Below are 5745 nucleotides of genomic sequence, written 5' to 3' on the forward strand. Positions count from 1 at the left end.
GTAGCTTGGGCTGTGTGGAAGGAATTGTGACAAAATGTAATTATTTTGGATTTAAGCTTTTTTGTAACTTGGTCTGTGTTTTGTCTCTCAGCTGTGTAAAAGGCAATATGCACTGGTTGTTGGGTTTTCTCAATCGCAGAGTATTAATGGCAAGCATTAATACAGCATCTTCCCCCTGCTCTGCTGGTGGCACTGGTCTCGCTGGGTGCCCACTGCCTGGGCTGGTCCCTGGCGCGTGGCTGCGGTGGGGAGCCGGTGCCCCTCGGTCAGAGCAGAGCGGGCATCTCTAGGCAGACGTCTCTTCAGATCCGGGTATCCTTATCTGCCTCAGGGCATTAGCTTGCGGCTCAGGGTAACGCAGGCACTGGAACAGTAATGTAGGCAACTTACATGCCACCGCGTCCTCCCTTCCTCCCTGTACCATCGTGTGACCATAGCTGCTGGCGTTGCCATCCGTCCTCCTCCTCGGTAGAGAAATATCCAAATATCGCGTATCCCAAGAGCAAACAATCCTGCTTACAATATTGCAAATATCACATGAAAGGTATTTACAGGAAAATTAATTTATTTTGGATAGTGCGCAGGAGGAATAAGAGGTCATGAAAATCTCCTTGCATCGAGGTACCTTTGACTGACACCCTCTCCCTAAGTCACTGCCAGCTGGCCTTGCAGTTGGGCATGGCAGCAATGGAGGTTGTCTGTCAGAACCAGCTTGAGGTGGGCTTGGTATCAAATTGGAGGGATTGGCCTTCACTGAACAGTTAAAAAATTCTTGCCAGCATGGCTTCAAGTGCTATCAACTCTATTGTAATTTTCTTCTGTACTGATTACAAAAAAACTCAGTAGCTTTTCCCTAAGGATCCACTCAGAAAGATCCCATTTTTTAGAGCCGGAAATAGGCTCATCTGTGGTGGCTGCTGCCTGCTGCTCCCCGTGCCCGGCGGGGACGTCTGCCGTGCCGCTTGTGGAGCTGAGAACAACTGTTTCCACCTATCTCAGTCTCCTCTTTGCCAAATTTCCTCCCGTTACCTGGCCCCGGACCCTCCCCAGTGACAGCTGAACGCCCCCTGAGCTGTCTCCCTGCTCCTCCATGAGCCCTCTTTGTGGGCGGCTGTGGTGGATCCGCAGCTCAGTGCTCACCTGGGCAGGGCCAAACTGGGCAGCTGGAAGAGCTCTGCCTGACCGCAACGGCAGAGACAGGCTCAGAAAAAACACAGAGGCTTGTTGGGAGCCTCCAGAGGCAGACCGAGCTGGAATCGGATTAGGTTTTGATTTATTTTCCGGTCAAGTCCTTTTACCTGGGAGACACAACCGTGCCCTGGGGGGGGCTCGTGTTGCTCGCACACAGATCTTGGGCTGCATTCACTTCTTTCTCCAGATAGTTTGTATCAATTGCACTCTCCCCTCCCCAGACCGTTTTCTCACGGTCCTTCTGAAGCGCCAGCTGTCTCGCCAGCACTTCCCTACAAAGCCTGTAAACTAACAAAACATTGATAGGTTCATAATGTAGAAGTTAAGGTTTCTGCTTTAAAAGTTAGGCTTCTGAGATGATTGGTTTTTCTCACCCTCTGGGGTTTGCAAGGCTTGTCTGATCGGTGTTTAGAAGAAGCCCAAGCATCTGACAAGCCTTTCGAAAACAAAGCAAAAAATCAGTTGTCCTCTCTCTTTCCTTCAAAGCTAGCCCTACCGCCAGAGCACGTTCTTCGACAGGATGTCTCCTGCTCCACACCATACAGATATCCCACCCATTCGTATTCTGGGGAGAGGAAGAAATGAAATCCCCAGCGCTATAAAACTATACTATGTAGTTCTAGTTCTTTTGAATTCTGGTGTTGGAACTTCATTAAATCCTCTTTTAGTGTGGATTTCACTTGCTAAGCCATAATAAAATGGATAAATCTAATAATTTCTTTGAATTTGATTCCACTTGCACTTTCTCTTTCCTAAGCAGCTTTTTGTGTCATGAAAACAATGGTCCAGTATGTATTTAATAGTTCATCTATTTAATAGTTAATCTCATGACATTTCTCTGCATCTGGAGGAAAATACCCGGGACAATGATGCTGGCTAATAATATCAAAGTGATGAGCAAAGAACTAGCACCCACATTCTCAGCTGATGATGTGGCAAAGATCAAGAAATTCTGCAAAGCTCAAACTAAAGTAAGTTATAAATTGCACTAATGCTGGCTAATGGATAATGAGATTCCATTCTAATGTTGGTAATGTGCAATGTAAGTGTTTGCTGTTTCTTAAATAGGATATCTTTGACCATTTAAGCAAGTCTTTAGCACCAAACGTTCATGGCCATGAGTATATTAAAAAAGCCATTTTGTGTATGCTACTGCGGGATAATGAGAGAGTTCTCAACAATGGGACGCGCATTAAAGGAGACATCAATATCTTATTATTAGGTAAGAGCATGTAGAGTTAATAGTGCATTGATAAGTTATTTTATTATCCCCCCTCCTCATCATGCCAGTGTAGTTCTGTTATGCAATATTAGCAAGAAAATAAAAGCCAACCCAGTACAAAGACTCATTTCGTCTTATACAAGAATGTTTGTTAGTGTCTTAGGATCAATTTATTTTATCCTTGGGCACATTTTTACAATTATTTCTGTTTTGTCCCACACTTCCCTATTTACTTGACATCTGTTCTATGTTTCTAACTAGTGCCGGCATGATGCGCAATCGAGTCTAATCCTGCACTGCTCATTCGCGCGAGACACCCACTGATTTCACGAATGGGCTTCAGTTTATCGCTCAAGTTGATGGAACTATTCTACTTCTGTCACTTGTAGGCATGGTGGCTGTTCAGTTGTGACTTCATTTCTAAATGCTTTGTTTTCAGTACCCATAATTAAGTTACATTAGCCTGACGATGCTAACCTGCCTCATAAGAACTCCTGGCAGACGTGTCAGCTTCCTTACATAAATGAAGCTCGCTATTTCTCTACAGAGCTTCAATCAAATATTTGATAACTTGCTTTAAAGATAGATTAACCTAAAACAATAATCCTTTTCAAATCTTCCTGTTTGAGTATGTCTTTTCTTTCCTGAAGAAGGCAACTTGCACACTTACTTACTGGCAGTACTGAAACAACGCTTCATCCACACCGCACTACTATGGTGTTTTAACCATGTCAGTACAGATGGGATCAGTTATCCAACAACCCCTTGTCGAAAGCACTTGCCCAGCACCTGAATTACCTCGCTGTGTATCCAAATATAGCACATGTGGAGCCACGAAAATTCAAAGCAGTTGCATAATGGCACTCAATGACATGCTAATGGATCTGCTGCACTTTGCAATCCAAAGGACTTTAATAAAGCCAAAAGTTGGTCCCTTAATAAAATGCAAAGCTAGGTTGGACCTAGGCATACTTCTTTGAAATTTGGAATGAGATCTTAAATTAAAAAAAAAGAAAAAAAGATTTATTCTGGGAGGATTCTGAAGCAAGAATTCTAATAAGGAAAGTATATTTTGAGCATTTCTATCTGATTTATTGAAACAGTAGGATTTCTGAGGATGTCTTCAGTACCTACCTGTGTTGCAGTAATGTCTGGAGCGGTGTTAGGCATGTAATAATAGCATAGTAATATAAACTTTTCCTTAAGAAAACAGTTGTGGTTCCTTTATAGATAGATAGATAGATAGATAGATAGATAGATAGATAGATAGATAGATATACACTCCTGACCCTAGGAATGCCAGCTTCTCTTTATTTTCTTTCCAGTTTGAGACTGAAATGAACAATTGCAGTCCTTCTTATACAGCAATACTGTTGGTGTAACCTTTCAACTAGCTAAAGCAATTTTAGAAGCTAATCAGTGGTGCAAGATTTCCAGGTTTGCTAAGACTCGGGAGCGTTCTGGAGGGGAAATGCTGGAAAAAAACCCCTAAAATTCTATAATGCAGAGGATTTCTTACTAGAGCCCTTCAACTTTGGGAACTTTAAGGCTCAAGCACATGTCTCTGTAACGCTTTGTCTTCTTTCAATTGCCTGAACCTGTGCTTTTGGAGATGCTGGTGGAGCATGGCAGGCTCCTTTACCTGGAATAACGGCAGGGGTTGATTTAATTTGCTCACAATTTTCTCCTTTTAAACTGAAGTTGAACATTACACCTCATAACATTTATAGGGAAGCTGTGTTTCTGAATAACATATGAAATAAAAGGCTGCAAGTTTAGGGAAAAAAAAAGGTACTAATGATATTTCAAGGTACTTACAAGGTTTAAGTGAGTGTTTTAAACTTCGGAAGTTTTGATCTTCGTTACTTGAAAAGGGGAAAAACTTTGACACTTCTCAATATCCATCTCAACATACTCACAACATACTTGCAACACTGTCAGAGGCATCTTCCTCCTTTTACAGGGAAGGAGCTTAGAAAACACTGAATAAAAAATACTTATTATGAAGATCAAGTGGTAGCTTATAAAAGCTGGCTGTAACTGCCCTTCAGCTGCCTGGCAAACTGCATTTTTTGAGAGCGCAGCCCCAGGCTGCCCTGGAGTTAGCAATATCAGGGTTAATGTCCCCTAACCCATCAGCAGGGACTCCTGGCTCTCCTGCTCCCACCACCTTCATCCAGCTATTGAGGTCTGTCTGCCAACAGCAGTGAAGCCGACGGCTGTCGGGTTTTGGGGGCCAAGGGGGAAGAAGTGTCTCGGTGACAACTGTGGCCGTGGTGGAGCAGCGCTGACAGAGGTCCTGGGTTTGCTCCCACCGAGTGCCATGTCCCTGCTTGTGACCAATGGACTAAACGGCACCATCGGGGCAGCCAACAAACAGGTACTGGTGGGTTGCCTTTTCTCAATCTGATTTGACAGCGATTTACTCTGTGCTCTTACTTAAGCCTCCTAATAGTCTTGATTTAACTGTCTTTCCAATAAATTGAGGAAACTGATTTCCCATTTCCCAGGAGTATTTGGGCAATTAATTGTAAAAATACTTCGTAAGTGAAAGAACTGCCAGAGCTTGAAAGTACCAAGGTTCAAGTTTACTGGAGCAATTAGCCCCTGACATCATCAGCGAGTATTTAATGACTATCCCTAACGCCCAGCTCAGAGGTCTGGGCCGGCATCCTGCAGTCCCTGGATCTGAAGGGAGTGACCATGGTGCTCCTCCTGCCCTCATTTCTTTTGCACATCCATGGAGAGGAGTCGGGCCTCTGGCTGCTGGGACCCACATTTCCCCTTCCATAAAAGTTTCATACTGCACACCTGTGTATTTGCATGGGGTGGCCATGTTGTTAAACGTAACTGAAGTTTGAGCTTTAATGACAAATAAGCCCTGCTGCAGCTGGGAAAAGACCTTTGGCAAGGGTAATCCTGCTAATGTGTGGCTCCATCTGACATGATCCAGACCCTTAGGAGTGCATGGCTACATCTTACACAGTGACTCTTGGGAGGGATGTGTTCCGACTTCACCAGTAGCTACTTAAATTTCAAACACTTTCAGCACCCCGTGTGACAAAAGCCAAAGGTGGTGGGGAAGGAGAGGATGTTTACGGCACTCCTGTTTAATAAACTAAGGGAAGTCATGTACTCACAGATAGATACTGTACAAGTTATTCAGCACAAATTAATCATTCACATATATGCTGAATAAAATGGTAGTAAAGAAAGGTCAGGATTTCTCTACTGCTTATTAGGCTATTTAATTTTTTCATAGAATCATAGAATCATTAAGGTTGGAAAAGACCTCTAAGATCATCAAGTCCAACCATCGACCCAACACCACC

This window comes from Aptenodytes forsteri, unplaced genomic scaffold (genome assembly GCF_000699145.1).
Source record: "Aptenodytes forsteri isolate BGI_AS27 unplaced genomic scaffold, ASM69914v1 Scaffold23, whole genome shotgun sequence".
NCBI lineage: Eukaryota > Metazoa > Chordata > Aves > Sphenisciformes > Spheniscidae > Aptenodytes > Aptenodytes forsteri.